The sequence below is a fragment of the Cryptomeria japonica genome, chromosome 2 (assembly GCF_030272615.1).
Source record: "Cryptomeria japonica chromosome 2, Sugi_1.0, whole genome shotgun sequence".
Classification (NCBI taxonomy): Eukaryota; Viridiplantae; Streptophyta; class Pinopsida; order Cupressales; family Cupressaceae; genus Cryptomeria; species Cryptomeria japonica.
The window spans coordinates 461,288,355-461,298,807 of NC_081406.1; the positions used below are offsets into that span (position 1 = coordinate 461,288,355).

At 36.3% G+C, this 10,453-nt stretch overlaps 1 pseudogene; it reads left to right on the forward strand.

The window, feature by feature from the left end:
- Window positions 1-2,154: 2,154 nt before the first annotated feature.
- LOC131057815 (ATPase family AAA domain-containing protein At1g05910-like) lies at window positions 2,155-8,947 on the forward strand (annotated as a pseudogene).
- Window positions 8,948-10,453: the final 1,506 nt, after the last annotated feature.

A 10,453-nucleotide genomic window follows, 5' to 3' on the forward strand; every position in this document is an offset into this window, starting at 1 on the left:
AAAAGTAAGTATCAAATTTGAATTATAGAAATGCATAGTAATAAACTAAAATTCTTCTTTATGATTGGTCAAAATAAAAATAAATAAATAAAATTTGCATCCAGCCATGTAGAAGCATAAATAACCTTGTGGGTAGGAACTGGTAATAGAACATTATAAGAAATAATGTGATACTGATAAAAATTTAGTATTATATTTTGATGATTTAAATCAAATTATTTTAAATAAACATAATTATGACTACCAAAACAATGTGGATTAAATCGTAAGCAAATGTTAAGACTTCATTTTTAATAAATAAATACATTTCATGTTTTGTTTTTTTTTGATAAAATTGGATGATACCACTAAAATTATATATATATATATATATATATATATATATATATATATATATATATATATATATATATATTTACATGGTGACTGGTTCAAAGAGCACTGAGGGGAAAGAACTAGTAAGAAAACCCCTCAGTTTTTCTCAAGAAACATAAGCGTACCTACCCAATACAATAACCCATATACATCCCAATAAACCCTGATTATAGTTTCAATTACATTAGATATAAAGGAAGCTTTTACAACAAGCTTGTACTAGTAATTCTATAGAGAGGATATCATCTCAAAAAATGCAGCCAAGAATAGTGGCAACCCCAAACATTAATCCCCTTATGCACCACATGAGTCCAGATATTTGCAGAGAACAAAAAACACAATGAAGAGGGAACCAAGGAGAAGTAGTCCTGACAATATAAAAATGGTTAGCATACATAATCCTATCCATACAAGAAGTAACAGAAGATGGAGACAGCCTTCAGGAAACAGGGCGAAACCAATCCATATAATGGTCCATAAGAATAGCCAAACGAGTAACAACATGATAAGAAGCCATTTACCCCATCCAAAACACTGAATTTTCCAGCTTCTTAGAATAATCCACAACCCACCAATTTTGCCCAAAAGATTCCACATCCTGCTAAACATTGTATACTCCGAAAAAGAAACAGACAAATTATGACCCATACCTGTATATGTAATGAAGATATATAACAGAGTAGGGGTTGTCATGATATGATTCTCAGAATATCATATGAAGAGAGTATCCAACCAAATAGCACCTTTGAATGATGAAAAAATGCTTCACATACAGCAAAACTCAATCAATGAAACTCACCAACCTTAAACCCACAATACATAATGATTTATTTACTAAACCAATGAGCAGAACGTGAAAGCCAAAAATCATGACACAATTGGCCACCATTGCACTTGAGAAAACATGATTGGCATAGAAAATAGGGTACTTAAGCTGAACCACATCATCTAATGATTATCCCAGAAAGCAATATAGACCAGCCTCGAAAAGATTGAAAACAATGTCACCAACCATCATGGAGAAAGAAAATAACATAACCTCAACTGCCAAATGGGAAAAAGGAAATCAAAACCAAGCAACCCACATAGCCCAACATACAAAGAACTATTAAATCAATGTCGACTGATCCCAGAGACTACGACCCTCCAGCCTTAAAAGCAGCTCCACTTCCAGGGATGACTATAACAAAGGTGTTGTCAGAAGGCAAGGCAACACCCCACTTATAGACATTCAAAGAAGTAAACACCCCATAAGGCGAGAAGAACTGTCCAAGGCTACCACCAAAAAAACCTCCCTTCAAAAAATGGGGATATTCTCCCAATAAATGTCAATAACAATGGTATTATTCCAAAACACCCTCATTATAAGCACTTACGAAAGAACAACCACATCAAGAAGGTATTTTAAGATAGAATTTTCATACATGAGATAGGAAAATCCGAAGATACAAGTTCTATGTGATCTACACCATCACTAATAACCTTATTTGCAAGAAAATCCGCAAACACATTAATTTCTCTAAAATAGTGGGAAATCGAGAAAGTGGAGAAGCCATTAAGTTGAAGAAGAATGTGCTCCAGAAGGTACTGCATATGCCAAGAGACACATTTTTTGGCAGCAACCACCTGACAGACAAGCATTGAATCCCCTTCAATAACAATATCTTTGATTTTTAGAGAATGAGCCAGATCAAGTCCAAAGGATAGAGCCTGAAATTCAGCCATGTTGTTAGTGCCATGACCAATGTATTTACCAACTGCCATGATGATTTTTGAAGAATGGTCAAAGATAATTACCCCAATCCTAGACTTTCCCAGATTGCCCGTAGAGGCCCCATCAAACTGAAGTTTGAAGGAAGGGCAAGGGGGAGGGCTCTATTTAGCCATTTTTCACTTAAGATGTGAAGAAAAGGCATTCGAAATAGCCCCATGAGAAGGCAATAAATGCAAAGAGGGCCATTTCCAAGTAACCCAGTTATCCCAATGAGAAAAGGTTGTTAATCGGCCTAAATTTTTATAAATGAAAGAAAGCACTACTTCACTAATGGATGCTTGGATTTTCTCTATGACGTCTAACACATACGTCGACTTATGATTAAAAATTCTTGCATTCCTGTCCAGCCAAAGATTCCAAATCACCAGAGATGGAGCAACTATCCACAAAGATGAATAGAATGAAGTGGGAAACAACAAGGGGCAGGATTGAAATTGTGAAAGTAGAGTTGAGCAAAGAGCAGAAGACCACCCTAACATACCAAACAACCAATACCAACACTCAGAGGCAAAAGGACAAAGCAGGAAGAGGTGGTCCACCGATTCCATGCAATATCCACAAAAAACACATGGGAAAACTGTCGTAATCCTAAGCCTATCTAGACGCATTCCAGTGAGGATTCTATCTTGAATGGCTTCTTTCTTGATGTATTGGATTCATTCATAAATTGTTTCTATATACCTTTCTCATGTATGCTTCCGCCTCTATGTGTATTGCCACCCATGTGTTCATCCATGGATGTGCTTTGTATCTTATGCAATTGTTTCATGTACTTTCAGCATGAATTCTTTTTGTTTTGAACGAATGCCCCTTATCTTACATGTTTCAACGTGATTGAATATGCTTAGTTATTCCATGAGTATGCTTTATGAGTACTTAAAAATGGGGTGATTGTTTTAAATCACCTAGGCCCTTCTTTTTGCAAACATGGGTTTCATACTCCTAATAACATGTGAAGGACAACATAGGGATTACTGAAACATGACGATACTATGAAAATCTATAGGATGGAAGAATGTGTAAGAGTACAATTGCTCAAACCATGAGGTGATAATATAAGAACTTGATGAGCATAGAGATTTTGCCCATAAATTGTCATAAGAGGAGAAAGGAAACATGTTGAGAATGCAGTCAGACAAAGATAACATTAGCCATGTTCAATTTATTCGTGATATATTTAATACCAATCTACCACCTAAGTTTACCAATATGTCAATATCCAATCATAACAATCTATATGGTTACAGACTGTATGACACGAAGGAGTGATACCAGACTTAATTAATTGAGATCTTATTCATTACCCACCTCTATTAGGTAACTATGATGTCAGTGACATTCACGCTGCCCACTGAAATTTCTCATTGACTAAACATTTTCCAATATTAATACATACTCTTTATGGATGTTAAGATTAAGCCAAGTTATTATTATTAACTTCTCATGTTGTCATCTAGATCAAACATCTTGCACATTCTCTAATTAATACAACCTCTACATTTTGGGAAATTTATCCCCCTAATTGGGGATTCAGACATATTCATCCAACAAATTATAAATCAATAAATTTAGACATATCTCATATATGTATTCCTCTCATGAATAGTATGTAATGATAGAGTAAAATCATCATTTGTGGTTTCCTTACAATAACTCCTACAATCAAAAGTAATACTCAAAAACAATATTTATCATTTCACAAACTGCTTATCACAAATTGTTATGTTCAAAATTTGTACCAAGCGTGACTGAACATAATCATCTGCCATGATATCAAACCCCTTTACAAATGTTATAGCATTTTATCATCTCTCGAGCAATGGTGTTAGGCTACAACTACCATACAAAACAACAATATTCAGTGAACAAATTTCTAAGGGCCCCATTCTATAAGGCATAGTCAGCATGATAATCTCACAATTAAGGTGTTAGGCTACAACTACCATACTAAAGCTCTATAATTTGTTTATGTAAGTTTTAAACTAAGTCTATTTTCTTCTTTGTTTCAGTATGCTAGTGTTCTTCAACATTTTCCTTGGTAGAGATGAATATTTATGCTGATTTAAATAATAAATCATTTTTACTTTGAAAATTTTCTTCGCTTCTCATTGATCTGTGCTTTTTGAGTCATGGATACTTGAGAATTTTGTTTATTACAATACATCCATCATTCTATGCTTTTTTATGTAGATCATTGTGGATTTCTCACTTATCTTGTAAAAGCCTCTAAATTATTTTGATTTCTTTTCTCAGGTGCATAAAACTGCTGGTCCTTCGAATCAGACAGAGAGCATGAACGTGCAGGTAACCGATAGAGTTCTCAGCTGCTCTTTCCAAGAAATTTGTACTCATTACGTTGTCAAATATGTAGGCATCTTTCATGATTAAATTTGTATGCTGAAGTTGCGTATACTGGCAGTCACATATGTCCACTCCACCTCATTCTACAGGAAATGGGACAAATTCTGTCAATTTAGAGGATTATGAAACAGATAACATAGACACAGAGGATGCAGATCTGATGGTAGGATTTTCTCCAATCTCCATTGCTTCTGGTTTTTGTGAAGATATAACTTCTCTTGCCCAATACTTTGTTGCATAATATTATAAGTTTGGGTATCAATGGCTACAGAGACAAACATATCGGCCATCTACTATTAAAGTTGAGAATAACCCTAGCCAGGATGAGCAGTCCAGTCCAATGCAAGAGAAGAGGACAAGAGATACTATATCTTTGCCACGGTGAGAAGGACTTCGGCCTTGAAAGTCAACCATCCGACATTCTTCTCAAGATTCTGAAGACCAAAAATGCACAAAGGAGGAAGATGATAGAAATAAAGGGGAGGCTAGGGATGAAGGAGAGGAAGATGAAGTTGATGAAGTTGAGGAAGAGGTTCTGGAGGGTAAAGAACAAGAAGGAAGGAGATGGTATGCTCTCCGAAATCGCATTGAGGCGAGGAGGTTTTCTCTTGAAAAAGAAGAAAAGCAACGACTGCAGTCTCCACCATGTAAAGTACTGCATGAGATGGATCAGGGTCTTGTTGGTTCATCATCATGGATGCATGTGGGAAATACAAACTTTGGTCAGCAATGGGTTTGTGGCGGACTTGACATGCATAATGCAACTGCATGGGGTTTGAAAGTTGCAGCATCTGGATGGGGACACCAAGGTGATACGTTTGGTTATGGAGGTGTAGGTGCACAACCTACTGAGCCTAGTTCAAAAGGTAGAGCTGACATTCAACCCTTGCAGGTTGATGAAACAGTGAGTTTTGATGATATTGGAGGGCTTTCTGACCACATTGATGCATTGAAAGAAATGGTTTTTTTCCCTCTTCTCTATCCTGATTTCTTTGCAAATTATCACATCTCTCCTCCAAGGGGAGTCTTATTGTGTGGTCCTCTGGGAATTGGAAAAATGTTGATTGCAAGGGCTTTAGCATGTACAGCTTCCAAGGCAGGACAGAATGTAAACTTTTACATGCGAAAGGGAGCTGATGTGCTGAGCAAGTGGGTTGGGGAAGCTGAGCAGCAGCTGAAATTACTATTTGAAGAAGCACAAAGGAACCAACCATCCATAATATTTTTTGATGAAATAGATGGTCTTGCCCCAGTGAGGTCTAGTAAACAAGAAAAAATTCACAATTCTATTGTATCTACGCTTCTTGCTCTAATGGATGGTCTAGATTCTAGAGGTCAAGTAGTGCTTATTGGAGCGACAAATAGGTTTGATGCTATTGATGGAGCTCTTCGCCGGCCTGGTCGGTTTGATCATGAGTTTGTATTTTCCTTACCCTATTGTAAAGCATGAGCTGAGATATTAAAGATCCACACAAGAAAGTGGAAGAATCCTTTATCAGAGGAATTAAGAATGGAATTAGCAGCAACTTGTATGGGGTATTGTGGTGCTGATTTAAAAGCTTTGTGAATAGAAGCTGCAATTAATGCTTTCTGTGAGAAATATCCTCAAATATACACTAGTGATGATAAGTTTGTCATAGATTTGGATTCTGTGAAAGTAGAGAAGCATGATTTCTTGGAAGCTATGTCTACTATTACTCCTGCTGCCCATAGAGGTGCAACAGTACAGTCAAGGCCATTGTCCCTAGTAATAGCTCCATGCTTACAAGGACATCTAAAAATAATCAGTGATTATATTTCTGACATCTTCTATGTAGTGGCCAAGGGTGATAAAAAATATTCGCTGAATGATAGTTCTCGCCATCTTGCCAAGTTACTTGGATTTCCCTATGGTTCTTCCATTCCATTTGTTTACAGACCAAGACTTCTACTTTGTGTGAAGGAGGGTGCTGGCTTAGTATGGTTAGAAATTGCTTTCATAGATGTTTACACATCTATAACATGAGTCTGTTTTTTAAAACTTTTGAATTGGCTGGCCTCTAATCTAGCTACATTTTTGAATGATGCTATATTTCTAGTTTTCTTGCCAGGATCACATTGGCTCTGCAGTTTTACATGAATTAGAGAGGTTCCCTGTGCATTGTCTTGGGCTTCCATCACTTTTGTCCGACCCAAGTGCATGGACCCCTAAGGAAGCACTAGTACACATTGTGGGAGAAGCAAGGAGGACTACTCCTTCTATCTTGTATCTGCCTCAACTTCAACTTTGGTGGGAGATGGTGTGTATATCATTACATTAGTACACTTATACTTTTAAAGCTCTATGCCTTTGGGATTTCCTGTGATATATTTGAAATCGCATTGTTTTTATTGCTAGAGCTTCCTAAAATGACTATATATCTGATTTTGTTTGTTTCACTGAGCTTCATAGGCCCATGATCAACTAAGAGCTGTTCTACTATCTATACTGGAAGAATTGCCATCAGACCTTCCTTTATTACTTCTTGCAACCTCCTCTGTACCGTCTGATGAATTGGATGGAGAAGTTGCATCCTTGTTTGATCGTCGCTATATGTATGTATCAAGGACATCATTGTCTTAGTTTTTGTATTGTTTCTGCTTAGTTTGTTCAAGATTATGCTAAGGCATGTGAATCCATTCTGTATAGCATTGAGTACGAGGTACCTCGTTAGCTTCTGACTCTGTAGAAATTGAATTTGTCATTGAATTGAGTGTACATGAATTCGATGGTATCTGGTACACCTTGAATGCATTGCAAATTTTATTTTGGTTTAGTATAATAGAAGGTAAAATCCTAAATGGATTACATTCTTTTGCTTTATGTGCAGTTACCAAGTAGAAAAACCATGTTCAGATGACAGGTGTAGATTCATCTCGCAACTGGTTGATGCTGTTCTTACTATCCCTGATCAACAAGTAGTAATTACTCCTAAAAAGAATGTTTCTAATCCTGAACTTCCAAAGGTACCAAAAGCAGCAAGAGGGCCAAGTGAAACTGAGCTACGTGCCAAGGTAGAAGCAGAGGAGCATGCTATTCGACGACTCCGAATGTGTTTTCGGGATGTTTGCAGCAGGTTTTGTAGTGATGCATCAATCATTATTTGATTCATTTGTTGAGGATGTGTTTACCAAGTGAAACTTAATTTTGAGTGCTTATATGTATCCACATACAATGTGCAGACTTCTATATGAAAAACGGTTCAGTGTCTTCCATTACCCTGTCATGGATGAAGACGCTCCTGACTATTATGCAATAGTTCAAAATCCAATGGATATCACTACTTTACTGCAGCGAGTAGATAATCGACATTACTTGACATGCTCAGCATTCCTACAAGATGTGGAACTAATTCCAGCCAATGCAAAAGTAAGCATGATTGGACATGCCTATGATCCTATCAGCTTTATGGGGTTGAACAAAAATTTGTTTTCCATTCATTCCTGATAATAACTATCATTAGTTTTGCATAACAGGAATATAATGGTGATGACTACAATGGAGCTCGAATTGTCAGCAGAGCATATGCACTAAGGGATGCGGTATGGTTAAACATGCTAATAATAGAGACATACAGTAATCGAAGTTCAAATGTTTTATGTCAAGTAGTAAGCATTTATTGCTCACTTTGCTAATCCTTGTCTTACGCATAATCAGATTCTTGGCATGCTTTCCCAAATGGATCCTGCACTAGTTGCTTTTTGTGATAAAATTGCTGTTCAGGGTGGGCCAACTCATTTGTCAGAGGATTGAACTACAAATCTTCCTTCGAATCCTGTTGCTCAACCAGTTCATATTACAAGAGCAAGTGAATGCTTACACAACGTTCAGCCTGATATGAATGTATCTCAAAGTTACGAGGTCTTGAAGCGCTCAAAGCAGAATAGTGATCCTGATCAAGGTGGAATTATGCTTTGCACCATGCTACTTGTAATCCTTTTTTATTTTTGATATTTAGAATTAGAAGCACAATTGTATTGAAATTCTCAGAATGTGTTTTTTCTACAGGTAAAGTTGTGGCTGGGGACTCTGATCCATTTGCTGAGGACAGATCACAACCCATGGAGATTGATACTCCTGGGCAGAATACTCTAAAAACAAAATGTCTTCATGGTAGTGTGACAAATGAGGCATTTAAAGGTGTGCAGCAATGTGAGGCAAATAATCAAGAAGAAATAATGAATCAAACAGAACGCAAATCCTCTTCCAAAGTGCCAATAAGCAATCACTTGGCAGAACAGATTGAATCAATAGAAGATAATTTTGTGAAATGTACCGAAGGTTATGGAATCTCAGAACTTGAAAGACTTTATGCTCTAATTTGTCGAAGGGTGATATCCTTAGCAGATGCGAACAAACCTACTATTATTAAATTCTTGAAGGACTTCTCATCTGATGAAAGCAATTTTCATAGATAGTTTTGTAACCGAATGTCCTATGAAGTGTTTTTGGGGCTCTAATTTGTCGAGGGTCGATATCATTGAAAGATGTGGACAAAACTATGATTTTTAAATTTTTGAAGGACATCTCATCCGATGAAAGAAATTTTTAAAGAGAGTTTTGTAACGGAATGTCCTATGAACTGCTATGTTACCAGAAACGCGACGGGAGAACTTCGTTTCACGTTTTCCCCATCGCGAACGACGGTTTCCAAACTGCTGTCTCACAGTCAGAGAAATTTAAAGCAGTGAATTTTGCAGTGAAGACCTTAATCCTGTTACAGGGGAAATAAGAGAAGATATCATTAATACTGTGATATATGCACAGGAAATCTTGGTAATACATAGGTTTCAGTGAGAATATGCTCATTTTGTAAACAGATTTCTTCATGATATTGTTCTCTTTCAGGTTGAATAAATTGATTTTTTGTTATTGTCTCCATGGATGAGTGTGCATTGCTTTCAAATTGATATGTCAAGGACATTGATATTGGTCTTCTTAGTCTTTCTGAGTTGCATTTTCCATTTACTGTCTTCATTCAAGGAATGGATTAATCGGGTCTAAATGGAATATGGAGTAATGTATGTTCATCTTTGGATTTCTCGGAAGAATTGCAGAAAGTGTCTATTGGTGGGAGTGTTTCTATAATGTAATAATAGAAAGGCGCCCCTTGGATGTGAATTTGTAGTGTCATGATGAGTCTCTGCATGGTTTGGTATTTGACTTTGTTGCCCGGATGAAGCACTGATGTGAGTAGTTATTTGTTCAAAGGTCTAAGCATTCATTGGAATTCAAAGATGAATCATTTGAACACTTTATTTTCAGTTATGTTCTTTGCTTTGTTAGCTTAGGATTCTTCATGTTCTTTGATTTAAGAAGTGAGATAGTCAAGAACACTGTCAGTTTCAGAAAATCTTGCATATTATTTTATATCTGCTTGTTGTTGCTGAATAATATATCATTTTTGATAAGGGATACCTTTATGTCTAGCAGAGGCTAAAGAGCAAAAGGTGTCAACCTTTGGGTTGAGTTTTGTTCATTGGCCAAACTAACATTTAAAATCAAGAATAAGTAATTGCAAAGCTTTAGGTTTTAATGGGTGCAATTTTGGAAAAATACGTCAGCACACTCTACTTGTGACTACACAAGACTAATGGTTGTGTAAGCAACTAGGCATTCTACTACTATTGGAATTAGTATGACCAAAAATGTTCCAAACAAATTACAATGTAATATTGAAAGAATTTTATTAAGATGAGAGTAATAATATTAAAAATCACAGCTGTGAAAAATTTAAGATCTTTTTGAAATTCTGCATGTTTGATGTTTGTGGTTTGTGATTTGAACTGCTCGATTAAAAAATCTCTGTTTAATGCCTTTAGTACATTTTTAATTAGTGAACATTGACCAGCCAAAAAAAATAGATTGGTTCAATGGTGGATAAATGAATCACACCATTTAGATATACTTCATCAACCTAATAT